The sequence below is a fragment of the Cervus elaphus genome, chromosome X (assembly GCF_910594005.1).
Source record: "Cervus elaphus chromosome X, mCerEla1.1, whole genome shotgun sequence".
NCBI lineage: Eukaryota > Metazoa > Chordata > Mammalia > Artiodactyla > Cervidae > Cervus > Cervus elaphus.
This window is the reverse complement of record NC_057848.1, coordinates 129026063-129041602: the sequence shown is the minus strand read 5'-3', so window position 1 is coordinate 129041602 and position 15540 is coordinate 129026063. Positions and strand designations below refer to the sequence as shown.

General features: G+C 38.6%; 1 long non-coding RNA gene across 1 annotated transcript; it reads left to right on the top strand.

The window, feature by feature from the left end:
- The first annotated feature begins 4212 nt into the window (after positions 1 to 4212).
- On the top strand, positions 4213 to 9139 carry LOC122689052. The gene is made up of 3 exons (XR_006339715.1): positions 4213 to 4224; positions 4994 to 5000; positions 8986 to 9139. It is a non-coding gene; the product is annotated as an uncharacterized LOC122689052 (long non-coding RNA).
- The last annotated feature ends 6401 nt before the right edge of the window (positions 9140 to 15540 follow it).

Here is a 15540-nt window from a genome sequence, read left to right as displayed (position 1 = left end):
GAAATGTCTGTTTAGTTCTTTGGCCCATTATTTTATTGGGTCACTTATCTTTCTGGAATTGAGCTGCATGAGTTGCTTGTATATATTTGAGATTGATTCTTTGTCAGTTGCTTCATTTGCTATTATTTTCTCCCATTCTGAAGGCTTCTTTTAACCTTGCTTATAGGTTCCTTCATTGTGGAAAAGCTTTTAAGTTTAATTAGGCCCCATTTGTTTATTTTTGCTTTTATTTCCAATATTCAGGGAGGTGGGTCAGAGAGGATCCTGCTGTGATTTATGTCAGAGAGTGTTTCACCTATGTTCTCCTCTAGAAGTTTTATAGTTTCTGGTCTTACATTTAGATCTTTAATCCATTTTGAGTTTACTTTTGTGTATGATGTTAGAAAGTGTTCTAATTTCATTCTTTTACAAGTGGTTGACCAGTTTTCCCAGCACCACTTGTTAGGGAGATTGTCTTTTCACCATGGTATATTTATTGCCTATTCTGTCAAAGATAAGGTGTCTATAGGTGTGTGGATTTATCTCTGGGCTTTCTATTTCGTTCCATTGATTTATATTTCTGTTTTTGTGCCAGTACTGTACTGTCTTAAGGACTGTAGCTTTGTAGTAGAGTCTGAAGTCAGGCAGGTTGATTCCTCCAGTTCCATTCTTCTTTCTCAAGATTACTTTGGCTATTCAAGATTTTTTTTTTTATTTCCATAAAAATTGTGAAATTATTTGTTCTAGTTCTCTGAAAAATACCGTTGGTAGCTTGATAGGGATTGCATTGCATCAACAGATTGCTTTGGGTAGTATACTCATTTTCACTATATTGATTCTTCCAATCCATGAACATGGTATATTTCCCCATCTATTTGTGTCATCTTTGATTTCTTTCATCAGTGCTTTATAGTTTTCTTATATAAAGGTCTTTTGTTTCTTTAGGTAGATTTATTCCTATTTTATTCTTTTCATTGCAATGGTGAATAGAATTATTGCCCTAATTTCTCTTTCTCTTTTCTCATTGCTAGTGTATAGGAATGCAAGGAACTTCTGTGTGTTAACTTTATATCCTGCAATTTTACTATATTCATTGATTAGCTCTAGTAATTTTCTGGGGGTTTCTTTAAGGTTTTCTATGTAGAGGATCATGTCATCTGCAAACAGTGAGAGGTTTACTTCTTCTTTTCCAATCTGGATTCCTCTTATTTCTTTTTATTGTCTGATTGCTGTGGCTCAAACTTCCAAAACTATGTTGAATAGTAGTGGTAAGATTGGGCATGCTTGTCTTGTTCCTGACTTTAAGGGAAGTGCTTTCAATTTTTCACCATTGAGGGTAATGTTTGCTGTGGATTTATCATATATGACTTTTATTCTGTTGAGGTATGTTCCTTCTATGCCTGCTTTCTGGAGGCTTTTTTTTTTTTTTTTAATCATAAATGGATGTTGAATTTTGTTAAAGGCTTTCTCTGCATCTATTGAGATAATCATATGGTTTTTATCTTTCAATTTGTTAGTCTGGTGTATCACATTGATTGATTTCCAAATATTGAAGGATCCTTGCAGCCCTGGAATTAAGCACACTTTCTCATGATATATGATCTTTTTAAATATGTTGTTGGATTATGTTTGTTAGAATTTTGTTAAGGATTTTTCCATCTATGTTCATCAATGTTATTGGACTGTACTTTTCTTTTTTGTGGCATCTTTGTTTGGTTTTGGTATTAGGGTGATGGTGACCTCATAGAATGAGCTTGGAAGTTTACCTTCCTCTACAATTTTCTGCAAGAGTTCGAGTAGGATGGGTGTTAGCTCTTCTCTAAATTTTTGGTAGAATTCACCTTTGAAGCTATCTGGTCCTGGGCTTTTGTTTGTTAGAAGAATTTTGATTACACTTTCGTTTTCTGTGCTTGTGATGGCTCTGTTAAGATTTTCTATTTCTTCCTGGTTCAGTTTTGGAAGGTTACAGTTTTCTAAGAATTCACCAATTTCTTCCAAGTCGTTCATTTTATTGCCACACAGTTGCTGATAGTAGTCTCTTATGATCCTTTGTATTTCTGTGTTGTCTGTTGTGATTTCTCCATTTTCATTTCTAATTTTTTTTTTAAATTTGATTCTTTTCCCTTTTTTTCCTTGATGAGTCTGGCTAGTGGTTTGTCTATTTTATTTATCTTCTCAAAGAACCAGATTTTAGTTTTGTTGATTTTTCTATAGTCTCTTTTGTTTCTTTTCCATACATTTCTGCCCTAGTTTTTATGATTTCTTTCCTTCTACTAATCCTGGGGTTCTACATTTCTTCTTTTTCTAGTTGCTTTAGGTGTAAAGTTAGGTTACTTATTTGGTTTTTCTCTTGTTTCTTGAGGTAAGTTCATTTTCTATGAACCTTCCCCTTGCACTGCTTTTACTGAATCCCATAGGGTTTGGGTTGTTGTGTCTTCATTTTCATTCATTTCTATGCATGTTTTGATTTATTTTTTTTTTATTTCTTCTGTGATTTCTTGGTTATTCAGAAGTCTGTTGCTTAGCCTCCATATGTTTGTATTGTTAATAGTTTCTTTCCTGTAGTTGGCATCTAATCTTACTGTATTGTGATCAGAAAAGATGCTTGGAATGATTTCAATTTTTTTTTAAACCAAGGCTAGATTTATGGCCCAGGATGTGATCTATCCTGGAGAAGGTACTATGTGCACTTGGAAAAAGGTGAAATTCACTGTTTTGGGGTGAAATGTCCTATAGATATAAATTAGGTATAACTGGTCCATTGCATCATTCAAAGTTTGTGTTTCCTAGTTAATTTTCTGTTTAGTTGATGTATCCATAGGTGTGAGTGGGGTATTAAAGTCTCCCACTATTATTGTGTTACTGTTAATTTCCCCTTTCATACTTGTTAGCATTTACCTCACATATTGTGGTGCTCCTATATTGGGTGCATATATATTTATAATTGTTATATCTTCTTGGATTGATCCTTGATCATTATGTAGTGTCCTTCTTTGTCTCTTTTCACGGCCTTTATTTCAAAGTCTATTTTTTCTGATATGAGTATTGCTACTCCTGGTTTCTGTTGGTCTCCATTTGGATGAATTTTTTGTTCCCAGCCCTTCACTTTCAGTCTGTATGTGTCACTTGGTTTGAGGTGGGTCTCTTTTGACAGCATACATAGGGGTCCTGTTTTTGTATCCATTCAGCCAGACTTTATTTTTTGGTTGGGGCATTCAACCATTTACATTTAAGATGATTATTGATAAATATGATGCCGTTGACATTTACTTTGTTGTTTTGGGTTCGAGTTTATAAACCTTTTCTGTGTTTCCCGCCTAGAGAAGAATCTTTAGTATTTGTTGAAGAGCTGGTTTTTGTGCTGCTGAATTCACTCAGCTTTTGCTTGTCTGTAAAGCTTTTGATTTCTCCTTCATATTTGAATGAGACTCTTGCTGTATAGTAATCTGGGTTGTAGGTTTTTCTCTTTCATCAAGTATGTCCTGCCATTCCCTTCTGACCTGAAGAGTTTCTATTGAAAAACCAGCTGTTATCCTTATGGAAATCCCCTTGTGTGTTATTTGTTGCTTTCCCTTGCTGCTTTTAATATTTGTTCTTTGTGTTTGATCTTGGTTAATTTGATTAATATGTGTCTTGGGGGTGTTTCACCTTGTGTTTATCCTGTTTAGGACTCTCTGAGTTTCTTGGACTTGGTTGGCTATTTCCTTTCCCATTTTAGGGAAGTTTTCAACCATTATCTCCTCAAGTATTTTCTCATTGCCTTTCTTTTTGTCTTCTTCTTCTGGGACACCTATGATTTGAATGTTGGGGCGTTTAACATTCTCCCAGAGGTCTCTGAAGTTGTCTTCATTTCTTTTAATTCTTTTTTTTTTTTCTTTTTTCCTCTCTGCTTCATTTATTTCCACCACTCTATCTTCCACTTCGCTTATCCTATCTTTGGCCTCAGTTATTCTACTATTGGTTCCCCTCAGAATGTTTTTGATCTCTGTTCTTGCATTATTCATCATTGATTGACTCTTCTATTATTTCTTCTAGGTCTTTGTTGAACATTTATTGCATCTTCTCAATCCTTGTCTCCAGTCTTTTTATCTGTAACTCCATCTTGTTTTCAAGATTTTGGATCATCTTTACTATCATTCTGAATTCTCTTTCAGGTAGACTCCCTATCTCTTCCACTTCTGTTTCATTTGGTGGGCATTTATCATATTCCTTTGACTGCTGAATATTTCTCTGCCTTTTCATTTTGTTTAGATTCTTGTGTTTGGGGTGGCCTTTCTGTATGCTGGAAATTTGTGGTTCTTTGTTATCGTGGAGGCTCCTCCCTGTTAGTGGGGTTGGACGATTGGCTTGTCAAGGTTTCCTTGTTAAGGAAGCTTGTGTCGGTGTTCTGGCGGGTGGAGCTGGATCTCTTCTCTCTGGAGTGCAATGAAGTGTCCAGTAGTGAGTTTTGAGGTGTCTGTGGGTTTCGTGGGACTTTTGGACCCCTGTATTTTAATGCTCAGGGCTATGTTCCTGCATTTCTGAAGAATTAGCATGATATGCCTTGCTCTGGTACTTGTTGGCTCTTGGCTGGACCTTGGTTTCAGTGTAGGTGTGGAGTCTTTTGGATGAGCTCTTTTCGATTAATGTTCGCTGGAGTCAGGAGTTTTCTGGTGTTCTCAAGTTTTGGATTTAAGTCTCCTGCCTCTGGCTTTCAGTGTTATCCTTACAGTAGCCTCAAGACTTCTTCATCCATACAGTACCAATGATAAAATATCTAGGTTAATGGTGAAAATATTCTCCACAGTGAGGGACACCCAGAGAGGTTTACAGAGTTACATGGAGAAGAGAAGAGGGAGGAGGGCGATAGAGGTGACCAGGAGGAGAAGAGGGGGAATCAAAATAGGGGAGAGCAATCTAGCCAGCAACCAATTTCCTATTTGTACTTCACAGTCTGGAACACTCAGAGAGGTTCACGGAGTTACATAGAGAGGAGAAGAGGGAGGAAGGAGATGGAGGTGACCAGGAGGAGAAGAGGGGAAGTCAAAAGGAGAGAGACCAATGTAGCCAGTAATTAGTTCCCTAAGTGTTCTCCACAGCCCAGAACACCCAAAGAGATTCACAGAGTTAAGTAGAGAAGAGAAGAGAAGGGGGAGGGAGGAGATAGAGGTGACCTGGGGGAGAAAAAGGAGAGTCAAAAGGGGAGAGATCAATCAAGCTAATAATCACACTCCTAAGTAAAAATGGGTACTGAAGATTAGATTTTTAAAGGTACAAAATTGATAACAAATACCAAAAAGCAAACATTAAAAATCTAGAGTAGAGGTTAGACTCTCAAAAATACAATACTAAAAATATGAAACAAGATCACAAAAATTATAAAAAATATATTTATAAATTTCATTTATAAATATATAAATATATTTTATTTATTTAAATAATATATAAATATATGTTTATATATTTAATATATAAATATATAATAAATATAAATATATATTTATATTTATAATTAAATACTATTTAAAATATAAATATATAATAAATATAAATATATATTTATATTTATAATTAAATACTATTTAAAATAGTAAAATATTAAACATTTTAATTGAAAATATTAAAATTAAAAATTTAATTAAAAATTAATTTTTAAAAATAATTAAAAATATAAAATATTAAAGTATTAAATATTAAAAATATAATTAAATAAATATAAATATATAAACTTATATAAATATATATAAATAGGTTTTAAACAGAAGGTCTTCTTTTGCAAGGTAATAGTAGGTTATAAAAATGAAAATTAAAGGAATAATAAAGAACTTAAAATTTTAAAGAAATTAAACAAATTAATAAATGATAATAGTAAAATATATCTAGGAATTTCTCTGGAACTCTTGAGGGCAGTGTGGGGTCAGTTCAGTTTCAGATAGTTCCTTGCTCCAGCTTATACTTCTCAAGTTCTATAGGCCCCTTCCAATGTAGTTGATGCTAACTACAAGGTTTTATCTGTTGCACATGTCACTTCCAAAGTGGTTCCCTCTTCTTTATTTTGTCTTTGTCTCTTTGCAAGTCTCTTCGGTGTCTAATTTCTGCCCTGACACAAGGTGGTAAAGGTGGTCACTAATTAAGGCTCACTTGTCCAGTTGTGCTGTGTTGAGGGAGGAACACTGCAAACAAATATTCCTGGCTTGTGTGGGGCATGCTTGCAGTGTATGGACCATACTGGGTTTGCCCCAGCTCATGACGCATGTGCTTTCGCATCTACACTGCTCAGGCTCCAGGTTGCTCTGCAGGGGTACTGTTCAAAGCAGGCCCTGGGTTTCATGCACTTCCCAGGTCTAAGCTGCTCAGTTTGTGTTCTTGGGTACTCCACAAAGGCAGAGTCGATTGGGCCTGAGTTTTGTGCCCTTCCCAGGTCCAAGCAGCTCAGGCGACCAGGTACTTGGTGAACACACTGTCTCCTGCTTAGGACTTGAACTCATGTGGCTGAGACTCTAACCCAGCCAAAACCCTGGGTGGGATTTGAACCCACGTGGCTAGGACTCAAACCCAGCCAAAACCCATGGTATCTGGTTTCAGGATCTAACGAAGCTCGGGTTCTTGCTGTCTCATCACAGAAAGAATTCAGTGAGAAACAAAGTGGTGGGTAAGAATTGGATTTATTCAGATAGAGAGAGAAGCACACTCCACAGACAGAGTGTGGGCCATCGCACATGGCAAATGTGACCCTGAAGTTTGGCGTGGTTAGTTTTTATAGGCTGGGTAATTTCATATGCTAATGAGTGGGAGGATTATTCCAACTATTTTGGGGAAGGGGCAGAAATTTCCAGGATTTGGGCCACTGCCCATTTCTTCATCCTTTAACAGTGCCTTGGAACTGTGCAGCACCTCTGGGTGAATCATTTCACTTGCTGATTGAGGATCAAGGTCTAGTCTTGTCTGCCATCTTGGTCCCATTTGATTCTAATTGTTTTTATGCTGTGTCCTTGGGCTATATCATTCTTTCAAAAGTTGTGCCCTGCCCCTTTCCTGCCTGTTACAATATGTATACTAATGACAAAGTGGTTTGGGAATTATAACTTGAAAGTAAGTAAGATAGCAGAGTAGAAGGAAATGTGCTCACTTTCTCCTGAGAAACTCCAAAATTGTAACTTGCCGCTGAACAACCATTGACAGGAAAATGTTGGATTCCACCAAAAAAGAAAACCCATGTCCAAGGGCAAAGGAGACATCCCAGCAAGATGGTAAGAGAGGAGAAATCATGTTTATAATCAAACCTCATGCTTACCAGAGATGCTTGGAGGGCTCAAACAAAACCTTGGTTCCACCAGGACTCAGAGACTCCCACAGAGACTGAGCCAGACCTGCTTTTGAGTGTTTGAGTGACTCCTGTGGAGGCACAGGTAAGCAGTGGCCTACCATGGCGGCAGGGGCTCTGACTGCAGGAGACCCGAATCACACAGTGTGTGGCATAAGCCCTCTTGGAGGAGGTCACCATTAGACCCACCAAAGAGCCACTGATCAGATGACCCACAAACTGTAGAACAACTATACCAAAGAAATTCTCACAGTGTTAAGAAAGTTCTAGGACCCAAAACAGATTTCACAACCTGGGGATCTGGCAAAGGGACTGAGATATCCCAGGGAATTTTACTTTGGAGGCCAGTGGGATTTGATTACAGAAATTTCACAGGACTGGGGAAACAGACATGTGGAGGGCACAAACAAAACATTGTGTGCACCAGGAGCCAGAAGAAAGGAACAGTGTACTCATAAGAGACTGAACCATACTTGCCTGTGAGTGTCAGGAGAGTCTGGCAGAAGTGTGGCCTACTGCAGGCTCAGGAGGACTTAAAACAAGAGTGCATGCACAAGTCCTATTGAAGGAGGTCGCCATTATCTTCATTACCATTAACATAGTTTGGCCTTAGGTCAAACAACAAGGACAGAATAGAGTCCCGCCCATCAAACAAAAATTGCACTAAAGATTTACTAAGCATGATCCTGGAATGTGCAGCACTGGAGTGGCAGCAGTGTGGCCCTGGAGCGACTGTGAAGAGATACCCCATGTTCACAGACAAAGAAACCACAGCAAGATGGTAGGAACTGGAGAGGTGGCTGCATGGTGCTGGAGTGACTTTCAAATCCTAAAAGATGATGCTGTGAAAGTGTTGCACTCAATATGCCAGCAAATTTGGAGAACTCAGCAGTGGCCACAGGATTAGAAAAGCCAGTTTTCATTCCAATCCCAAAGAAAGGCAAAGCCAAAGAATGTTCTACCTCAATGAAACTATGAGCCATGCCATGTAAGGCTACCCAAGATGGACAGGTCAGAGTGGAGAATTCTGAAAAAAACATGGTCCACTAGAGAAAGGAATGGCAAACCACATTGACATTCTTGCCTTGAGAACTCCATGAACAGTACAAAAAGGCAAAAAGATATGACACTGAAAGATGAACTCCTCAAGTCAGTAGGTGTGCAGTTTTCTCTTGGATAAGACTGGGAAAATAACTCTATAAAGAATGATGAGACAGAGTCAAAGCAAAAACAACAGTTGTGGTTCTGACTGCTTATGGAAGTAAAGTACAATGTTGTAAAAAACCATACTGCATAGGAACCTGGAATGTTAGGTCCATGGAATCAAGGTAAATTGGAAGTGGTCAAACAGGTGATGGCAAGAGGGAACATTGACATTTTAGGAATCAGTGAAATAAAATGGACTGTAACAGGCAAATTTATTTCAGGTGACCATTATATCTACTACTGTGGGCAAGAATCCCTTAAAAGAAATGGAGTAGTCATCATAGTCAACAAAAGAGTATGAAATGCAGTACTAGGGTACAATCTCAAAAATGACAGAATGATCTCTGTTCATTTCCAATACAAACCATTCAATATCACAGTAATCCAAGCCTATGCCTCAACCACTAATGCTTAAGAAGCTGAAGTTGAATGGTTCTATGAAGACCTATAAGACCTTCAGGAACTAACACCAAAAAGACATGTCCTCTTTGTCATAGGTGACTGGAAAAGTAGGAAATCAGGAGATACCTGGAGTAACAGACAACTATGGCCTTGCAGTACAAATTGAAGCAGGGCCAAGGCTAACAGAGTTTTGCCAAGAGAATTCACAGATCATAGCAAACAAAAATTTCCAACAACACAAAAGACAACTACACAAGAACATCACCAAGTGTAGATGGTCAATGGTCAGATGGTCAATACTAAAACCAGTTTGGTATTATATTCTTTGTAGCCAAAGATGGAGAAGCTCTCTAAGGTCAGCAGAAACAAGACAGAGAGCTGACTGTGGCTCACATCACAAACACCTTAGTGCAAAATTCAGACTTAAACTGAAAAAATTAGAGAAAACCACTAGGCCATTCAGGTATGACCTAAATCAAATCTCTTATGACTATACAGTGGAAGAGAGAAATAGATTTAAAGGACTAGATCTAATAGACAGGGATTCAAAGGATTAGATTTGATCGAGTGCATCAAGAACTATGTATGGAGGTTTGTGACATTGTATAGGAGCGAGTATTCCAGACCTTGCCCAAGAAAAAGAAATGCAAAAAGGCAAAATGGTTGTCTGAGGAGGCGTTACAAATAGCTGAGAAAAAAGAGAATCTAAATCTCCCCATCTATTTCCCATTCATGGCAAACAGATGAGGAAACACTGGAAACAGTGACAGACTTTATTTTCTTGGGCTCCAAAATCACTGCAGATGGGGACTGAAGCCATGAAATTAAAAGATGCTTGCTCCTTTGAAGAAAAACTATGACCAACATAGACAGCATATTAAAAAACAGAGATACTACTTTGCTGACAAAAGTCCACCTAGTCAAAGCTATGGTTTTTCCATTAGTCATGTATGGATGTGAGAGTTAGACTATAAAGAAAGCTGAGTGCTGAAGAATTGATGCGTTTGAACTGTGGTGTTGGAGAAGACACTTGAGAGTCCCTTGGACAGCAAGGAGATCCAACAAGTTCATCCTAGAGGAAATCAATCCTGAATATTCATTGGAAGGACCGATGCTGAAGCTGAAACTCCAATACTTTGGCCACCTGATGTGAAGAACTGACTCATTGGAAAAAACCCTGTTGCTGAGAAAGATTGAAGGCAGGAGGAGAAATGGATGACAGAGTATGAGATGGTTGAATGGCATCACTGACTCGATGGAAATGAGTTTAGGCAAGCTCTGGGAGTTGCTGATGAACAGGGAATCCTGGCATGCTGCAGTCCATGTGGTCACAAAGAGTCAGATATGACTGAGTGACTGAACTGAACTGACCTGAACTGAACTTGACATTACAATTTGGGCATTACCCTTTTTCTGGAAAAATAACATTCTCTAATTTTCATTAGATTAGAATGATTTTTCTTTATATTATGAACACATATCTTAAAATGTTAAAATTTGCATTTTGTTAAACCCAGAAACTTAATGAAGACCACAGTATGAAAGAAAAATAACAGGACATTGATTTCTAATTCATCCCCCTTAGTCTCTTTGTATTAGAGCTGTTATATTCATAAATACCACTTTACACAGTCAACTTCTCTTTATGTAAATTCCAAATTCTTTCCTCAGTGAATAAAGACTAAGATAATAATCTGGCTTCCCCTACCTGTAATGGCCCATTGTCTAATTTTGGCAAAGCTCTCTCTCATCTCTCTCTTTATAGCCTATGTCCTTATTTAAGCAAGAATTTAGTTTCATCAGCTCTAACTCATGTCCTCTCTCCATTCCCATCTCAGTCCCCTGGACAATTGTATCAATTGCAGCAAAAAGTCTAATCAGTGACATATATATAGGATTTTGCTTAGATAAGTCACAGGTGACTTTTATGAAAACATTTATAGTTATTTCTAAATGGCTTTAAGATAGTAATGGTATAATAGTTTGAGCACTGTTTGGCATTGCCTTTCTTTGGGATTGGAATGAAAATTGACATTTTCCAGTTCTGTGGCCATTGCTGAGTTTCACAACTTTGCTGGCATATTGAGTTCAGCACTTGAACAGCATCATATTTTAGGATTTTAAATAGCTTATGATAACAAGGTAATGCTCAAAATTCTTCAAGCAAAGCTTCAACAGTATGTCTACCAAGAATTTCCAGATGCACAAGCTAGATTTAAAAGAGGCAGAGAAACCAGAGATCAAATTGCCAAGATCCTTTGGATCCTAAAGAAAGCAAGGGAATTCCAGAAAAAAAAAAATCTACTTTTGCTTCATTGACTACACTAAAGCCTTTGATTGTGTGGATCACAGTAAACTGTGGGAAATTCTTCAAGAGATAGGAATACCAGACCACCTTATCTGCCTCCTGAGAAACTTGTATGCAGGTCAAGGAACAACAGTTAGAACAGGACATGCGACAATAGACTGGTCCAAAATTGGCAAAGGAGTGCATCAAGTCTGTATTTTGTCACCCTGCTTATTTAACTTATATGCATTACATCATGTGAAATGCTGAGCTGGATGAAGCACAATCTGGAATCAAGATTTCCAGGAAAAATATCAACAACCTCAGGGATGCAGATGACACCACCCTAATGGCAGAAAGTGAAGAGGTACTAACAAGTCTCTTGATGAAAGTGAATGAGGGGAGTGAGAAAGCTGGCTTAAAATTCAACATTCAAAAAAAAAAAAAAAAAAAACCTAAGATAATGGCATCTGGTCCCATCATTTCATGGCAAATATTTGGGTAAAAAATGGAAAAAGTGACAGATCAGCCATGAAATTAGATGTTTTGTCCTTGGAATAAAAGCTATGACAAAACTATAAGATATATTAAAAAGCAAAGTCATCATTTTGCCAACAAAGGTCCCTATTGTCAAAGCTATGATTTTTCCAGTAGTCATGTATGAATGTGAGTGTTGGACCATAAAGAAGGCTGAACAACTGATGCTTTTGAAATGTGCTGAAGAAGACTCTTGAGAGTTCCTTTGTCAGCAACGGGATCAAACCAGTCAAACCTAAAGGAAATCAACACCGAATATGCATTGGAAGAACTGATGTTGAAGCTGAAGCTTCAATACTTTGGCCTCATGATGCATAGAGTCAACTCATTTGAAAAGACCTGATGCTGGAAAAGAGTGAGGGCAGGAGGAGAAGAAGGTGGCAGAGGATAAGATGGTTGGATGGCATCATTGACTCAGTGGAAATGAATTTGAGCAAATTCTGGGAGACAGTGAAGGACAGGGAAGCCTGACATGCTTCAGTCCATGAGTTTGCAGAGTCAGACACAACTTAGCAACTGAAAGTTAGTAAATGCATGCAAGCTAATGTATAAACATTCCATAGGAAACATTTCTAACACACTGATGGGACCAGCTAAAATGAAATTCTCTGAGTAGACTTGACAAAACATAGGAGAATTGTGTCATTGCTCCTGACTATGTTAAAATTGTATACATATGACTAAAATGGCTGCACAGCGCAGGAACAGCCAGTGGCAGAGAGGACATACTCCACGTCCAAAGTAAGGAGCAGCGGCTGCACTTTGCTGGAGCAGCCATGAAGAGATACCCCATATCCAAGGTAAGAGAAACCCAAGTAAGACAGTAGGCACTGAGAGAGGGCACAGCAGCTGAGTGGCGAGTGGTGGCAGCCGGCACAGGAGCAGCTAGCAGCGGTTGGGCAGCACAGGAGTGACCAGTGACAGAGAGGAGATACCCCATGTTCAAGGTCAGGAGTGGCGGCCCTGAGGACATACCACACGTCCAAGGTAAGGATCAGCAGCTGCGCTTTGCTGGAGCAGCGGTGAAGAGATACCCCACGTCCAGGGTAAGAGAAACCCAAGTAAGACAGTAGAAGCTGAGAGGGCATCAGAGGACAGATTGAAATCACAATCACAGAAAACTAGCCAATCTGATCACATGGACCACAGCCTTGCCTAACTCAGAGAAACCAGGCCATGCCATGGGGGGCCACCCAAGATGGACAGGACATAGTGGAGAGGTCTGGCAGAATGTGGTCCACTGGAGAAGGGAATGACAAACCATGTCAGTATTCTTGCCTTGAGAAACCCATGAACAGTATGAAAAGGCAAAAAGATAGGACACTGAAAGATGAACTCCCCAGGTTTGTAGGTGCCCAATATGCTACTGGAGATCAGTGGAGAAATAACTTTAGAAAGAATGAAGAGACAAAGACAAAGCAAAAAACAACACCCAGTTGTGGATGTGACTGGTGATAGAAGCAAGGTTTGATGCTGTAAAGAGCAATATTGCATCGGAACCTGGAATGTAAGGTCCATGAATCAAGGTAAACTGGAAGTGGTCAAACAGGAGATGACAAGAGGAATCAGCGAACTAAAATGGAGTGGAATGGGTGAATTTAACTCATATGGCCATTATATCTACTACTGTGGGCAGGAATCCCTTAGAACAAATGGAGTAGCCATCATAGTCAACAAAAGAGTCTGAAATGCAGTACTTGGATGCAGTCTCAAAAACGACAAAATGATCTCTGTTCGTTTCCAAGGCAAACCATTCAATATCGCGGTAATCCAAGTATATGCCCTGACCAGTAACACTGAAGAAGCAGAAGTTGAATGGTTCTATGAGACCTACAAGGCGTTTTAGAACTAACACCCAAAAAGATGTCCTTTTCATTCTAGGGGACTGGAATGAAAAAGTAGGAAGTCAAGAAACACCTGGAGTAACAGGCAAATTTGACCTTGGAGTATAGAATGAAGCAGGTCAAAGGTTAATAGAGTTTTGCCAAGAGAACACACTGGTCATAGCAAACACCCTCTTCCAACAACACAAGAGAAGACTCTACACATGGACATCACCAGATGGCCAAGAATGAAATCAGATTGATTATATTCTTTGTAGCCAAAGACAAAGACGCTCTATAGAGTCAGTAAAAACAAGACCGGGAGCAAACTGTGGCTCAGATCATGAACTCCTTACTGCAAAATTCACACTTAAATTGAAGAAAGTGGTGAAAACCACTAAACTGTTCAGGTATAACCTAAATCAAATCCCTTATGATTATACAATGAAAGTGAGAAATAGATTTAAGGGACTAGATCTAATAGAATGCCTGATGAACTATGGAAAGAGGTTCATGACATTGTACAACAGACAGGGTTCAAGATCATCCCCAAGAAAAAGAAATGCAAGAAAGAAAAATGGCTGTCTGAAGAGGCCTTACAAATAGCTGTGAAAAGAAGAGAAGTGAAAAGCAAAGGAGAAAAGGAAAGATATACCCATTTGAATGCAAAGTTCCACAAGGAATATTTCATGCAAAGATGGGCTCAATAAAGGACAGAAATAGTATGGACCTAACAGAAGCAGAAGATACTAAGAAGAGGTTGCAAGAATACACAGAAGAACTGTACAAAAAAGGTCTTCATGACCCAGATAAATCACGATGATGTTATCACTTACCTAGAGACAGACATCCTGGAATGTGAAATCAAATGGGCCTTAGGAAACATCACTATGAACAAAGCTATTGGAGATGATGGAATCCCAGTTGAGTTATTTTAAATCCTAAAAGATGATGCTGTGAAAGTGCCGCACTCAAGACGTCAGCAAATTTGGAAAACTCAGTAGTGGCCACAGGACTGGAAAATGTCAGATTTCATTCCAATTCCAAAGAAAGGAAATTCCAAAGAATGCTCAAACTACTGCACAATTCCACTCATCTCACACGCTAGTAAAGTAATGCTCAAAATTCTCCAATCCAGGTTTCAGCAATACATGAATCATGAACTTCCAGATGTTCCAGCTGGTTTTAGAAAAGGCAGAGGAACCAGAGCTCAAATTGCCAACGTCCGCTGAATCATCAAAAAAGCAAGATTGTTCCAGAAAAACATCTATTTCTGCTTTATTGACTATACCAAAGCCTTTGAATGTGTGGATGACAATAAACTGTGGAAAATTCTGAAGGAGATGGGAATAACAGACCACCTGACCTGCCTCTTGAGAAACCTGTATACAGGTCAGGAAGCAACAGTTAGAACTGGGCATGGAACAACAGACTGGTTCCAAATAGGGAAAGGAGTGTCTCAAGGCTGTATATTGTCACCCTGCTCATTTAACTTATATGCAGAGTACATTAATGAGAAAGGCTGGGCTGGAGGAAGCACAAGCTGGAATCAAGACTGCCAGGAGAAATATCAATAACCTCAGATATGGAGATGACACCACCTTTATGACAGAAAGTGAAGAAGAACTAAAGAGCCTCTTGATGAAATTGAAAGAGGAGTGGAAAAGTTGGCTTAAAGTTCAACATTCAGAAAACTAAGATCATGGCATCTGGTCCCATCACTTCATGGCAAATAGATGGGAAACAGTGGAAACAATGGCTGACTTTATTTTTCTGGGCTCCAAAATCACTGCAGACTGTGATTGCAGCCATGAAATTAAAAGACGCTTACTCCTTGGAAGAAAAGTTATGACCAATCTGGACAGCATATTAAAAAGTAGAGACATAACTTTGCCAGCAAGGGTCCATCTAGTCAAGGCTATGGTTTTTCCAGTAGTCATGTATGAATATGAGCGTTGGACTATAAAGAAAGCCAAGTGCCAAAGAATTAATGCTTTTGAACT